Here is a 15,357-nt window from a genome sequence, read left to right on the forward strand (position 1 = left end):
CATCAGAGAGGAGGAGAGATTTGTTGTGAGGGGGAAATAAATAGAGGTTTCAACTGGAATTCTTAAAAAATGATATAAAAACAGGGAAAGATGTTACAGCCGCCATCTTGATCCATGGGGAGACACGTTACAGCCGCCATCTTGATGGACAGGGAGGCACGCTACAGCCGCCATCTTGATCCACAGAGAGGCATGCTACAGCCACCATCTTGATCCACGGGGAGGCATGTTACAGCCGCCATCTTGATCCACGGGGAGTCATGCTCAGCCGTCATCTTGATCCACAGAGAGGCATGCTACAACCACCATCTTGATCCACAAAGAGGCATGCTACAGCCACCATCTTGATCAGCCTGAAGGTTTGACCTGGCTACATCTAGCTCAGAAAACATTCCTCACTTGAGCTAGCAATCTGGACCCTGTAGCGGTGCGGGGGCCGATAAGAAGACCCACATAGTCTATGACTGAGCAGGAAGGATGGGCTCCACCTAAACCAGGGTGGAACCAGACTGCTGGCACTAAACATTAATAAGGCCGTAGAGCAGTTTTTAAACTAAGAGATGGGGGAAAGCCGATTGGTGCGGAGATGCACGTAAAGCAGAGAGAGACTTCTCTTAGAGGAGAATCCGTTGATAGAGATTCTCTAAGCTGTAGTCAGAAAGAGAGGAGGGGAGAGGGCAAACCATTGGCCAGAGCTGACAAACAACCGCATAGAAAGGAATCCAATGCATCAGGGAAGGGGCAGACAAATAACCAGTGGAAAATTTTTAAAGTGCTTGTACACAAATGCTAGGAGTCTGACTAATAAGATGGGTGAACTAGAGTACCTCGTATTAAATGAGGAGATAGACATAATAGGCATCACTGAAACCTGGTGGAATGAGGAAAATCTGTGGGACACAATCATACCGGGATATAAAATATATAGAAAGGATAGAGCAGGCCGGGTGGGTGGCGGAGTGGCACTGTGTGTGAAAGATAATGTAGAATCAAATGAAATAAAAATATTAAGTGAATCAACATGTTCAATAGAATCGCTATGGATAGAAATTCCATGCTCCAATAATAAGAAATTAGCAGTAGGGATATATTACCGATCACCTGACCAGGACAGCGATACTGACATTGAAATGCCGAGGGAGATTAGAGAGGCTACCAAAATAAAGAACTCTATAATAATGGGGGATTTTAATTACCCCCATATTGACTGGATACATGTCACCTCAGGAAGAGAAGCGGAGATAAAATTTCTCAATGGCTTAAATGACTGCTTCTTGGAGCAGCTGGTGCAGGAACCCACAAGGGGAGAGGCAATTCTCGATTTAGTCCTGAGTGGAGTGCAGGATCAGGTCCAGGATATAACCATTACAGGACCGCTTGGGAATAGTGACCATAATATAATAACATTCAACATTCCTGTGGTGGGAAGAACACCTCAGCAGTCCAGCACCCTGGCATTTAATTTCAAAAAGGGGAATTACACAAAAATGAGGAGGTTTGTTAAACAGAAATTAAAAGGCACAGTGACTAGAGCCAAATCCCTGAAAGCTGCATGGAAACTTTTTAAAGACACCATAATAGAGGCCCAACTTAAATGTATACCCCAAATTAAAAAACATAGCAAGAGACCTAAAAAAGAGTTACCGTGGCATAACCACCATGTAAAAGAAGCAGTGAGGGACAAAAAGGTATCTTTTAAGAAGTGGAAATCCAATCCTAGTGAGATAAATAGAAAGGAACATAAACACTGTCAAATCAAGTGTAAACATGTAATAAGAAAAGCAAAAAAAGATTTTGAGGAACAGCTAGCCAAAAACTCAAAAAGAAATAACAACATGTTTTTTAAGTACATTAGAAGCAGGAAGCCTGCTAAGAAGCCTGTGGGTCCCCTAGATGATCGAGCTATAAAAGGAGCAATCAAGGACGATAAAGCCATTGCGGAGAAACTAAATGATTTCTTTGCTTCAGTCTTCACGGCTGAGGATGTTGGGGAGATTCCTGAATCTGCACCGTCCTTTGTGGGTGATGAATCTGAGGAACTGTCCCGGATTGAAATGTCATTAGAGGAAGTTTTGGAACAAATAGAAAAACTTAATGTTAACAAATCTCCGGGACCGGATGGCATTCATCCAAGGGTTCTAAAAGAACTCAAATGGGAAATTGCTGAGCTATTATCTGTGGTTTGTAACCTATCCTTTAAATCGGCTTCCATACCTAATGACTGGAAAGTAGCCAACATGACACCAATATTTAAAAAGGGCTCTAGAGGCGATCCTGGCAATTACAGACCGTTAAGTCTAACTTCAGTACCGGGCAAATTAGTCGAAACAATAGTAAAGAATAAAATTGTGAATCATGTAGAAGAACATAATTTGTTGGACAAAAGTCAACATGGTTTCTGTAAAGGGAAATCCTGTCTTACTAATCTATTAGAGTTCTTTGAAGGGGTTAACAAACATGCGGACAAGGGGGATCCAGTAGATATAGTATACTTGGATTTTCAGAAAGCCTTTGACAAGGTCCCTCTGTGACGTAGTGGGGGTACTTGCTGGGCTGTGGTGACCCCTGCTGTCTGGAGCAAGACCCAGCAGGGAAAACCTCGCTAGGCAGAGGGAATGCCAAACTTGTTGAACCAGTGGCCAGACACCCCCCATGGAGAGGAACAAAGGAAGGTGGAATGCTGCCCTGACTGGGGGGCAGGGCTGCAAGGGAATTTAGTTAGTTACTGTGGGAGAGCATGGAGGAGAGCCTAGGAGAAGGGGCTGGAGTTTAGGGGCCCAGTCTCCCCCATCTCAAGGGGGCCTGAGGCATCCTAGCCCAGCTCTGTGACCAGACTACATCTGTGCTGTGCTGTACCCTGGAGAGGCAATAAACTTCCTCTATTCCACCGGCTGGTGAAGTCTGTTTGTGCCATTTCGGGGTGCAGGAGACGGGGAACCCCCAACGCGCCGTCACACTGGTGTCAGGAGCGGGATGCACTGCACCCCGTGGATGGAGCTTCCAGCGGCGAGCGACAAGGCACAGTAGAAGCAAGAGCCCTGGAGCCAGGCGTGCTGGAGACAGAGCGAAGCGGTTCCTGGGAATCGTGGGGCGCTGCAGCACTAGACTGGTGAGTCTGCACCGAGGGGCCCAGCGGGCAGATGGCCTACGCCCGACTCTTGAAGGCAGAGCTGGTGGGGCTGTGCAGAGAGAGGGGCTTGCCTGTGCAGAAAGCAACCAAGGCCCAGCTGATTGCTCAGCTAGAAGAGAACGACCAGCCACAGGGCCAGGATCTTGTCCCCAGGGGAAGCAGCCAGACCCCCCCTGAGAGTGTGTCAGGCTCAGAGAGGGGGAGGAGCGCTGGAACCCAACGGAGAGATGAGACAGCGTCTCCCGGGAGGCCTGCAAGCCGTAGCCCATCTAGGGCAGGGGCCAGCCCAGCGGAGCTGCGGCGGCTGGAGATCCAGCTGCGGATCAGGGAATTGGAAGTAGAGGACCGAGAGAAGGAGCGCCAGGACCGAGAGAGGGAGCGCCAAGATCGAGAGAAGGAGCGCCAAGATCGAGAGAGGCAGCGGCAGCATGAGCTGGCCATGGCAGAGCGGAGAACCGGCGGGGCACCGGCTGCGCCAAGTGCGGATGGGCCCCAGGGTCCCAGGACTGCCAGACGCTTGGAGAGGCTCGTGGTGGCCCAACTGAAGGACATGGGTGACATAGACGGGTTCCTCAGTGCCTTTGAGAGGGCCTGTGGACTGCAACGGGTCCCCCCAGCTGACTGGCTGCAGGAGCTCATCCCCGCACTGAACCAGGAGGCGGCCGGAGTGCTCAGTCAGCTGGAGGACCTACAGCCAGGGGATTACAACCGAGTCAAGGAGGCCCTGCTGCACAAGTTCGGGCTGACCCCCGAGATGTACAGGAAGAAGTTCCGGGGGGTACAGAAAGGGCCACGGGAGACCTATGTGGACCTGGCCTCCCGCCTGGCGCAATACTGCCGCAAGTGGGAGTCTGGAGTCGGAGCCCAGACCGCAGAGGAGCTGCTCAAGCTGGTCATGATGGAGCAGTTCTATGAAGCGTGCCCACCCAAACTGAGGCTGTGGCTCAAGGACCGGACACCAGAGAACCCCCAGGAGGCCGGGAGACTGGCGGATGAGTTCACGGAGAGCCGGTCCGGGTGTGAACGGGAGTCCCGGAGAGAGAGGGAACCGCGCAGAGACCGGATCTCGGCTGAGCGACGGAGGGAGTCAACTACGGGGCGAGACCAAGGAACAGGTCGTCTGCGCCCCAGAGAACCAGCCAGGGCCTGGACAGAGACAGCCCAAAGCCTAACTTGCCATCGCTGTGGGCAAAAAGGCCACAAGAGGGCTCAGTGCACCAGGTCCCAGGACCGGGGACTTTCCAGGGTTAACTGGCTGGGGCGGGAGGAAGGGCAGGCTGCCCCAGAGGCAGGGGCTGGCAGGCAAACCTCAGCTCAGAGAGAGGGGAAGGATGCTCAGTGCACCTCCCCTGGGAGGTCTGATTCTCAGGAGGCGGATTTCTCCATGTACCGGGTGGGGGCAGGACGGCCCCTGCGGAGCGAGTGCCTCATACCCCTGGAGGTGGATGGTAGGAAGGTGACGGGCTTCTGGGACACGGGGGCGGAGGTGACTCTGGCCCGATCCGACATAGTGGCCCCGGAGCGGATACTACCCCACGCGCAGCTGACCCTGAAGGGCATAGACGGGTCCCCGTTTAAGGTGCCTGTAGCCAGGGTGCATCTGAAATGGGGGGCCAAGGAGGGCCTCAAGGAAGTGGGGGTGCACCCGCACTTGCCCACCGAGGTGCTGATGGGGAATGACCTAGAGGAGTGGCCCCATGAATCCCAGCGGGCTCTAGTCACTACCCGGAGCCAGAGCCAGCGGGGGGCTGACAACGTGGGTCCAGGGAAGGACTCCTGGCAGCGTCCTCAGGGTCCCATCCCAGTGGACACGGGGTCCAGCCAGGCTGGGACTCCGGACCTAGGCAGAGGTGGGGGACAGGTCCCGATCCCTGCCTCAGCAGCTGAATTCCAGGCTGAGGTGCAGGCAGACCCCTCCTTGCAGAGGCTGAGGGACCAGGCTGGCCTCCATGCAGCTCAGCCCCGGGGGAGAGGTGGCCAGGAGAGATTCCTGCGGGAGCGTGGGCTCCTGTTCCGTGAGTGGCTCCCCCCCAGGAAGGCGAGGGCATGGAGGGTAGAGCGGCAGCTGGTCGTCCCCCGAAAGTATCGCCTCAAGCTGCTGTATTTGGCCCACGATGTCCCCGTTGGGGGCCACCGGGGGATCCGGAGCACCCGGCTGAAGCTGCTCCAGCACTTCTATTGGCCGGGAATCTTTACAGCCGTGCAGCGGTACTGCCGGTCCTGTGACTCCTGCCAGAGGGGCGGGAAGGCCCAAGACAGGAGGAAAGCGGCTTGGGGGTCTCTACCCCAGATAGACCCTCTGGGCTTGCTGAGAGAGTTATGGGAGGGGAAGACCTCCCTGGATGGAGCTTCGGGGGTGGAAGCCGCCCTGGTTGTCCAGAGAAGGCTCACTGGGCTCATGGCCCCGGCCCGAGAGACCCTGGCCAGAGATCAAGGCCAGCGGAAGGGTGGGTGTGACCCCCGAGGACAGGCCTGCGCCAGTCGCCCTGGAGCGGGGCGGCGAGTGGACAGAGGGAAGCCAGCTCATGTGGGGCCTTGCCACGGCCGGCCTGAGTCAAGGGGAGCACCCATGTCCCCGGGGCGGGTTCCCACGCAGAGGACCCAAACTTCCCTAGGTCACGAGCGGAGTGACCCTGCTCAGTTCGCTCTCGGAGGGGGGAGAACTGTGACGTAGTGGGGGTACTTGCTGGGCTGTGGTGACCCCTGCTGTCTGGAGCAAGACCCAGCAGGGAAAACCTCGCTAGGCAGAGGGAATGCCAAACTTGTTGAACCAGTGGCCAGACACCCCCCATGGAGAGGAACAAAGGAAGGTGGATGCTGCCCTGACTGGGGGGCAGGGCTGCAAGGGAATTTAGTTAGTTACTGTGGGAGAGCATGGAGGAGAGCCTAGGAGAAGGGGCTGGAGTTTAGGGGCCCAGTCTCCCCCATCTCAAGGGGGCCTGAGGCATCCTAGCCCAGCTCTGTGACCAGATTCCATCTGTGCTGTGCTGTACCCTGGAGAGGCAATAAACTTCCTCTATTCCACCGGCTGGTGAAGTCTGTTTGTGCCATTTCGGGGTGCAGGAGATGGGGAACCCCCAACGCGCCATCACACCCTCACCAAAGGCTCTTGTGTAAATTACATGGCCATGGGATAAGAGGGAAGGTCCTTTCTTGGATTGAGAACTGGCTAAAAGACAGGAAACAAAGGGTAGGAATAAATGGTAAATTTTCAGATTGGAGAGGGGCAACTAGTGGTGTCCCCCAAGGGTCAGTCCTGGGACCAATCCTTTTCAACTTATTCATAAATGATCTGGAGAAAGGGGTAAGCAGTGACGTAGTAACGTTTGCAGATGATACCAAACTGTTTAGGATAGTCAAGACAGAAGCAGACTGTGAGGGACTCCAAGAAGATCTCACCAAACTGAGTGATTGGGCAACAAAATGGCAAATGAAATTTAATGTGGATAAGTGTAAAGTAATGCACATCGGGAAAAATAACCCCAACTATACGTACAGTATGATGGGGGCTAATTTGGCTACGACAAATCAGGAAAGATCTTGGAGTTATCGTGGACAGTACTCTGAAAACTTCCACGCAGTGTGCAGCGGCGGTCAAAAAGGCAAATAGGATGCTGGGAATTATTAGGAAAGGGATAGAAAACAAGACCCAGAACATCTTACTGCCCCTGTATAAAACTATGGTACGCCCACATCTTGAATACTGTGTACAGATGTGGGCTCCTCACCTCAAAAAAGATATTTTGGCCTTGGAAAGGGTTCAGAAAAGGGCAACTAAAATGATTAGGGGTTTGGAACGGGTCCCATATGAGGAGAGGTTAAAGCGACTGGGACTTTTCAGTTTAGAAAAGAGGAGACTGAGGGGGGATATGATAGAGGTCTATAAAATCATGAGTGGTGTGGAGAGGGCTGATAAAGAAAAGTTATTTATTAGTTCCCATAATAGAAGAACTAGAGGACACCAAATGAAATTAATGGGTAGCAGGTTTAAAACTAATAAAAGGAAGTTCTTCTTCACACAGCGTGTTGTCAACCTGTGGAATTCCTTGCCAGAGGAGGCTGTGAAGGCTAGGACTATAACAGAGTTTAAAGAGAAGCTAGATAATTTCATGGAGGTTAGGTCCATAAAAGGCTATTAGCCAGGGGATAAAATGGTGTCCTTGGCCTCTGTTTGTCAGAGGCTGGAGAGGGATGGCACGAGACAAATCGCTTGATCATTGTCTTCGGTCCACCCTCTCTGGGGCACCTGGTGCTGGCCACTGTCGGCAGACAGGCTACTGGGCTAGATGGACCTTTGGTCTGACCCAGTACGGCCGTTCTTATGTTCTTATGACTTGTGCAGAGAGGGAACCGTCACCCACCCGGACGTGACACTAGGTTTTGAAGAAGCTTGTCAAACAGCCAAAGTGACGGGCTCCATTTGACCTGACAGCTTCCCCTTTTCAAGTGCTCTTCACGTGAGAGAGAGGTGCCCACACCACATCCCCAGAGTATGAATTCCTCTGTGTATCCCGAGATTGGCTCCAGCGTGCCCTACTCACCTCACCACTGCAGCAAACTGCCCAGCCAGCCAGCAGCTCACCTGGGTAATTTGTTTAACTCAATCGAATTATTCAGAGCAAATGCAGTTCTGGAGGGTAACGCGCATCTAGAAATCAGCATGGAAAAGTCAGGCCCTCGTGTCCAATTTTGGGTGTCACCAGGGCTGGAAATACCATGAGAAGGGTGGCTGATTTGTCGGCAAGGAACTATTCTTCTTCACAGCAGAAAGGCCAAGAACTGTGCTGGCATGAAGATCAAACAGGCCAGGCTGCTGTCGCCCCACACAGCAGGGGGAATTCACGGCCCGTGTAAATCAGACCCCGTGGTAAACAGACGCCTTTGGTCTATAGAGCAGCGCACACAGCACACCTCCTTCTCACCAACCTCACTTTGGCCTTGCACAAATAAAACCAAACCCCACACGCCTTCAAAACAGAAAACATCCCGGAGGAGAAGGGAAAGAGGGACCGAGAGAAGATCCACAAGCACGCGACAGACAGTGGACGCTCCCGCACAGTATTCCTCCAAGTCTCGTTAAGGACGATGGATGAAGGCAGACGCCACTGTGACCCTTTGACCACATCTCCGAACCTCTCCTGCTGGGCACGTGACACGGGATTGTACCAGGGCAGCCAGGAGGGTGGTTTCATTGAATCTGCCCCGTTAGCGCCATTCGGCACTCTGGGTAGGAAACATTTGATCCGTGAGCTGCGTCGGCCTCCTAATCAGACGAGATGGAGAGGTTCTCCGTGTCCTTCCAAAGCACGCACGCCGAAACAGCAGGGGTGCAGGGCTGTTTGGCCCGGACACCATTCGTGGACAGCTTTCTTCTGCCACTCGCACCCCCCAGACCAGGTCGCACATCCACGAACCACAGGCCTTGCCAAAGGTTTAGACCAGTGGTTCCCCAAACTCTTTTCCTCAAGAACTGATTAGATGTCCAGCACCTCTTTCATTTCAGGTACGACTGGAACACTCCTATCATGGGAACACCCCTGCCGCCACGGAAACCCCCTGCTGCTGCCATGGAAACACCCCCCATCGCCGCCATGGAAACGCCCCCCGTCACTGCCATGGAAACACTCCCTACCACCATGGAAACGCCCCCGTCACCATGGAAACACCCCTGCCAAGATGGGAATGCCCCCGCCAACAAGGCCCCCACAGGCACAGGGAACCCCTGGTTTACACAGTTTTTTCAGTCTTAACCTCCATTCAGAAACTCTCCACACGGACTCCTCTCTCTGTGTGTTGGTGGCCTAAGCTGCGCTGCCATCTCCGGCACGGTGCTCATGAGACTGGCGATAGTCAGTGTTCTTCTGAAGGCCCCGGGAGTCGTCGTTTCAGAACAAAAATAGATCCTAGCCCTCGGGGAGAAAAGCTTGAAAAAATGGCTCCCAAATGCCCCCAGCACGCTCAACCCAAAGGCAAATGCGAAGACCCCAAAATGGACTTTTTAAAAAAAAACAAGTTGGTTTTTTTTCCATGCAAACCACCTGATTTGGGGAGTTTGTTTAATGGTTGAGGTTGGGCGACTGCTGAAGCGGCATGGTCCGCTCCTGGATCGCAGGGCTGGAACTCAGAGGAGAGGCACACTGCCTGGTCGAGAGCTTGCCCAGACCCATCCGGCGTCTCTTGCAGCGCCTCCGAGCCCCCCCACTGCATAGGGGGCAAGAGAGGGGGACGGGAAAAGGCGCATGGCCAGCACACCACCGGTTGCAGCTGATCCCCATGTGCCAAAAGAACTCCTGTGGACCGCGGGCAGTTGGGGCAAGAGAGAGCAACCTTTAGGCTACTGTATGTTGTTTTGGAGACTGGGTGGGGTTCCAGAAGCCCCTAGGTCAAGGACAGCCACGAGTGCCCTCTCTAGGTCACACCCGGAACCAGGGCAGCTCATCTGGCTGGGGTGGGTCCTGGCTTTTAGCAGGGGGTTGGACTCGATGACTCCTGAGGTCTCTTCCCACCCTATAATTCCATGAGCGGGGGAACGTGGCCCAAGATTTCTCCGTGAATCCCAGTGAACTGATCTCAGCCCTGTTATTCCCAGAAATATCCAGCCATCTGTATTATCTGTACTCCCTGCCCAGTTGTGTCGTCTCACAAACACACACGTGCACGCACACACGAGCTGCAGCAGTGGCAAAAACGTTAGCCTCCCGCCCATTTGCTGAAACACCCCTGCCAAAACTCACCCCTCTCGCGGGCCCGAGGCTGTATTTACCGTGCGATCGCTGGCAGACGCCTCCCCGGGCCTCGCTGACGCTCGTTAGACAGCAGGACTTTGATTGCCTTCCTCGAGTCTCCCTGGGCACGAGACAGCGCGTACACAGAGCTCTTTGAAAAATGGAAATTACACGGCCCCGCACAGCTGCTTTGAGCAGAGAGAAGATCCACACATGTGGGAGTTCATGATGGGTGTTTGGAAAGGGCTCGCTTTTAGGCAGCGCTGTGTTTTTGGCACCGCTTTAGGGCATTTGTTCCGAAGCTCTGTTTACGCGCCTTTGATCAGACGTGTTTAACTTTTCTGGTGCGTGACAGCAGCAAAACAAGTTTGATATGTGGATAATGAAACACTTTTCCTTTTGTTTTGTAAGCCCTTAACAAGGTTTTGCACATCAGCAACTGAACGAGGATAGAGCAGAGGCAGCGTAACAACAACAACAAAAAATAACAACCGAACTAATGATTCGGCAGTTCATTTGTTCAAGCTTTTCATCTGACCTGGCCACATCCTCACCCAGGCAAAAAAAAAAAATCACACCTCATGTTCGGGAGAGTGGTCGGAATGAACGGAACGAATGCTAACAAGGAGGACTTTGGTCGTAAATTATCCCCCTCTCTTGTTGAAGAGGATAAACCCATCAAAGAACTCTGTAAGCTTAAAGTCTGTAAACAAGCACACTCCAATTTGTTACAGCTCCCAGCTACAGAGACTTGGCTCTTTAGCGCGAGCGTCAGAGATGCAGGCTTTTGTGTGTGTTAGAAGACCCTCTCCCCCTCCTCCCGGGGCACTGATCTGCAGAGGAAATTAATTGTTCCAGCCATCAGCTCCAGAACTGTCACCCGAGCTACAGCCGCTTATGCTTTTAGCTGTGGCGGTCCCGGGTCCATTGTGTGTCACGCTTTCACATCTGGAGGGACCTGCTTTCACCTGCTCCTCCCACTAAGAATTTTCCTGCCAGGGCTGGAGAGGGCATCAGCTGGAAGGTAAGGGGAGGGGGAATCCCAGGGGCTTCATGGAACAAGCATCAGCCTCCAAAGTTTGGGATCATGGGTTGGAGTCTCACCCATACCTGCCTGGCCCCGCAGCAGATGGGCAGACACCACCAACCTCCCCAGGGCTGAAGCTGGCATTAGCTGAAGGTAGGGAGCTGGTCACACAGCTCCATATAGATCCAGGCTGCTTTTGGTTCCCTTCCCCCCTCTGCAATCTATTCCTCACCCGCGTCTACATTTTCCCCATCATTGGGTATCTCACACCGCGACGGCCCATTTCGACATGCTCAGCTCTCGACTGCATCATAAATGCCATGTGCCTTGTCGCCTAGGAACCATCCTGCGCCTGTCTGCTTTTCCATCAGGCCTTTAAGCCCCCAAGGCCCGAAACCTGGAGCCGTCAGGGAAGAGGAGTAAAACACTGAGTTACATTTTGCTCTGGTAATCCTTCTTCTGTTCTAGATCTCTTGCTTTCTGTTATTTCCACTCCAGCTCATCTGAGGAAGTGGGTTTTGCCCACAAAAGGTCAGGTTCCTCTAGATTTTTGTGAGTCTCTAAGGCACCACAGGACTACTCGTTGTTTTTAAAGTTACAGACGAACACAGCTCCCCCTCGGAGACATTTTGCTCTGGTGTAAACTTGGAGGAGCTGCCCTCAGGGCAGTCCTCCGGGTTCACACCCGTGGAAGTGTTCACTCACTTTGGCAGGCTGAGGACAGATTTGGCTTGGGCTATGATGAGGCAGTAGAGACCAGGACCTTGTTGAAGAGGAAAGCCCTGCTCTGGCCTCAAACTAAACTGACCCACGACCAAGGGTTGGCAAAATTCACTCCTGGACCAGTGCTAGGTCAAGAAAGCCAGACGCACAGCCATTTGGGGTAGGAGATTTCCTGCCCCCTGAAGAGACATCCAGCACTTGCTTCTAGAAATGAAAGATGCCAAGGTATCACTCGCTGCACCCACAGCGTTTCAGGTGGGGGAGCTGGATTTGGTCCTCCACCAGGCATGAGTTCTTTCTTGTTCAATATCTTTATTAATGACCTGGATGAGGGGATGGATTGCACCCTCAGCAAGTTTGCGATGACACTAAGCTGGGGGGAGAGGTAGATACGCTTAAGGGCAGAGATAGGGTCCAGAGTGACTTAGACAAATTGGAGGATTGGGCCACAAGAAATCTGATGAGGTTCAACAAGAACAAGTGCAGAGTCCTGCACTTGGGACGGAAGAATCCCAAGCATTGGTACATGCTGGGGAGCAACCGGTTAAGTAGTAGTTCTGCAGAAAAGGACCTGGGGGTTACAGTGGCTGAGAAGCTGGAGATGAGTCAACAGTGTGCCCTTGTAGCCAAGAAGGCTAATGGCATATTAGGTGCATTAAGAGGAGCATTGCTAGCAGATCCAGAGATGTCATTATTCCCCTTTATTCGGCTTTGGTGAGGCCGCATCTGGAGTATTGTGTCCAGTTCTGGGCCCCCCACTACAGAAAGGATGTGGACGCATTGGAGAGGGTCCAGCGGAGGGCAACCAAAATGATTAGGGGGCTGGAGCATATGACCTACGAGGAGAGGCTGAGGGACTTGGGTCTGTTTAGTCTGCAGAAGCGAAGAGTGAGGGGGGATTTGATAGCAGCCTTCAACCTCCTGAAGGGAGGTTCCAAAGAGGATGTTCTCAGTAGTGACAGATGGCAGAACAAGGAGCAATGGGCTCAAGTTGTGGTGGGAGAGGTCCAGGTTGGATATTAGGAAAAACTATTTCCCTAGGAGGGTGGTGAAGCACTGGAATGGGTTCCCTAGGGAAGTAGTGGAGTCTCCATCCCTAGAGGTGTTTAAGTCTCGGCTTGACAAAGCCCTGGCCGGGTTGATTTAGATGGGATTGGTCCTGCCTAAGAGCAGGGGGCTGGGCTTGATGATCTTCTGAGGTCTCTTCCAGCTCTATGGTTCTGATTCTATGAGCTCTAATTTCCCTCTCCTTCACTGCTCTGTACAGCTAGGCTTGCAGGAGCAGTGGCCTCCGGCAGAGGCCTACATTGATACAGGATCAACAATTTAGAAAAGGACTCTCGGAAACATTCCCATTTTCACAGAATCATAGAACAGGAGGGAGTTCGAGAGGCCATCAAGTCCAGTCCCCTGCCCTCACGGCAGGACCAAGCACCGTCTAGATCATCCCTGACAGGTGTGTGTGTAACCTGCTCTTAAATATCTCCAGAGATGGCGATTCCACAACCTCCCTAGGCAATTGATTCTAGTCTTTCACCACCCTGACTGTTGTCCAACAGAAACCTCCCTTGCTGCAATTTAAGCCCATTGCTTCTTGTCCTGTCCTCAGAGGCCCAGGAGAAAAATTTTTCTCCCTCCTTGTCACACCCTTTTCTGACAAGCTTGTGACAGGCAGACAACATGGTGCAGAATACAGGGCTTCTTTGGGCTCACTAGCGGGTAGGGATGTAAAAGTATCTGTATCAAAGCCAGCAGCATGGGGGTGGCAGCCAGTTCCCCCAGAGTGGGGCTGGAGGCGGGAGCCAGTGAGGGCTGGGAGCCAACTTAAAATGCTGTAATACACGGTTACCCGATTACCTGCATTTTAACTTCCCTACTAGGGAGGAATGCATGCTGGAACTCCATCTCCTACGACCAATCGATCCATCCCCAAAACGTTCCCGTGAAACAGACAACACCATCAAGTAGTGATGCCATATGTTTGCCAGAAGCTGGGAATGGGACACAGAGGAGGGGTCACGTGAGGATTCCCTATTCTTTTCACTCCCTCTGGAGCACCTGGCATTGGCCGCTGTTGGCAGACAGGACACAGGGCTAGACGGACCTATGATCTGACCCCGTCTGGCCGTTCTTATGTTAGTTCTTTCTACGCAGGAAGAGAGAGGGAGTATGGGCTGTGATGTGATATTTACTTCCAGTGGCTGCCACTCCAAAATCCAGAATTTGTCAACAAAGATCCGAGAGACCTCGAAGCCCACCCCAGACCAAGAAGAGGACAGAATTATGCACGATGTTGGCATTTCCATGCTACCACCATATCTGCCACCAGCAAGCTAGCTGCAGTCGTGGGTGAGAGAGACCGTTTCTGCCGAGGTGGACATATGTTCAGTGGTGATAAATATTTAACATGCTTTTAGTCCCGGCTCGAGGGCCATCAGCCTGTAAGTGAAAACCAGGGTTGATTAATGGGTTAAGCAGCTCCCAGTTCTAGAAGGTTAGGATCAATCCCAATTCTCTGCTCTTTGTTGAATCTTTAATGCTTTTTATCGGGAGTGGAGTTTCTTGGCAGAGGTTAGTTATTTTAATAGGGCCACTTTAAACTGCATAGATTTTAAAGGGATAAAAAATAAACGAGGTTTTCATGCGGTCACTTTGTTAAATTAAATTTAAAAAAAGAGAGAGCGAGAGGGATTGAAAATTTTTAAAAAGCCCAAAGTTTGGAAAAAGCCCATTTTTCTCCCTGGTGAATTTGCGGCTTTCAGAGTCTAGCTCTCTCCTCAGCATGGCAGTGCTGTGAAACCATCAGTGATACCCTCCCGCAGCAGATCTGAACCCATCTGCTTCACCAGGCATGACCTCTCTGTTCTTCCCAGCGGCTGGCTGCTCAGGTCTCTGTGGAGGAGCTGGGAGCTAACTGGTTTAGAAGGGTTTGGATGGGTCCTGACGGGCAGGAACGCCATGTTGCGGGTTTAGCACATTATCATTTGAGCAGCAGGTATCCAGAGAGATGCCAACACTAGGGTAGAGTCACGAGGGACAGAACTATTCTTATCGGTGACGCCTACTAAGCTATGACTTCAGCAAAATACGCTGTGTAACCTCTCAATTTTAATGTCTCAGTCTACAGGATCTTATCTTGGTGTGTGTATGTATCACTCTTGTGCAGTGTTTCTTAAACTTTTGAAGACCGAGAAACACCAAAGAATTTTTTTTTCTGAGGAACACCAGGGGAGGGAGAAGGGTCAGGGGAAAGTTATTAACCAAAAAAAAAAAAAAAAAAAGTTGTCTGCCCCTTTAAAGGAAGCCATTTTGAATTATGTTGTTCTCCGCGGCACACCGGTGTGCCACAGAACACAGTTTACGAAACACTGCTTGTGCGTAAAGTCAGACATACGAGGTAGGGAATGGTTTATAGTTTTACATGTGAAAATGAAAACCAACACGGGTGTTTCCAGTGCTCAGACACCTCTATGTCTGGATGATCAACTTAATGATCTGTAAACAGCCTAGCTCCATCTCTTATAGTTGAGCAGTGATCGGTCCTGGAAAGGCACGTGACCAAACCAACTTATACTTTCACCACGTCATTTTCCATGCAAGGGAGGATTATGTAGAAACAAAGGATTCCTGCCTAAATGGAAATCTATGTAAACTGGAAAGGGAGCAGTCTCTTTGTCTTTGACTGTCAAGACACGAAAAAGAATGAACTGATTAGGCCTCAGTTGGAGGATTGTGTCCAGTTCTGGGCACCA

At 51.9% G+C, this 15,357-nt stretch overlaps 1 protein-coding gene across 3 annotated transcripts in view; it reads right to left on the reverse strand.

The window, feature by feature from the left end:
- CNTFR (ciliary neurotrophic factor receptor) overlaps positions 1 to 15,357 on the reverse strand; it is a 474,842-nt gene that overhangs the window by 300,947 nt on the left and 158,538 nt on the right. Inside the window, exon 1 of one of the 3 annotated variants that reach the window (XM_075932807.1) lies at positions 9,865 to 10,131. The exons of the other annotated variants lie outside the window; for them this stretch is intronic. The gene's annotated coding sequence lies outside the window, so the exon portion shown is untranslated. Of the gene's footprint in view, positions 1 to 9,864; positions 10,132 to 15,357 lie in introns of those variants that run through there. 3 annotated transcript variants of the gene reach the window in all.

The sequence above is a fragment of the Pelodiscus sinensis genome, chromosome 6 (assembly GCF_049634645.1).
Source record: "Pelodiscus sinensis isolate JC-2024 chromosome 6, ASM4963464v1, whole genome shotgun sequence".
Taxonomy (NCBI): Eukaryota; Metazoa; Chordata; order Testudines; family Trionychidae; genus Pelodiscus; species Pelodiscus sinensis.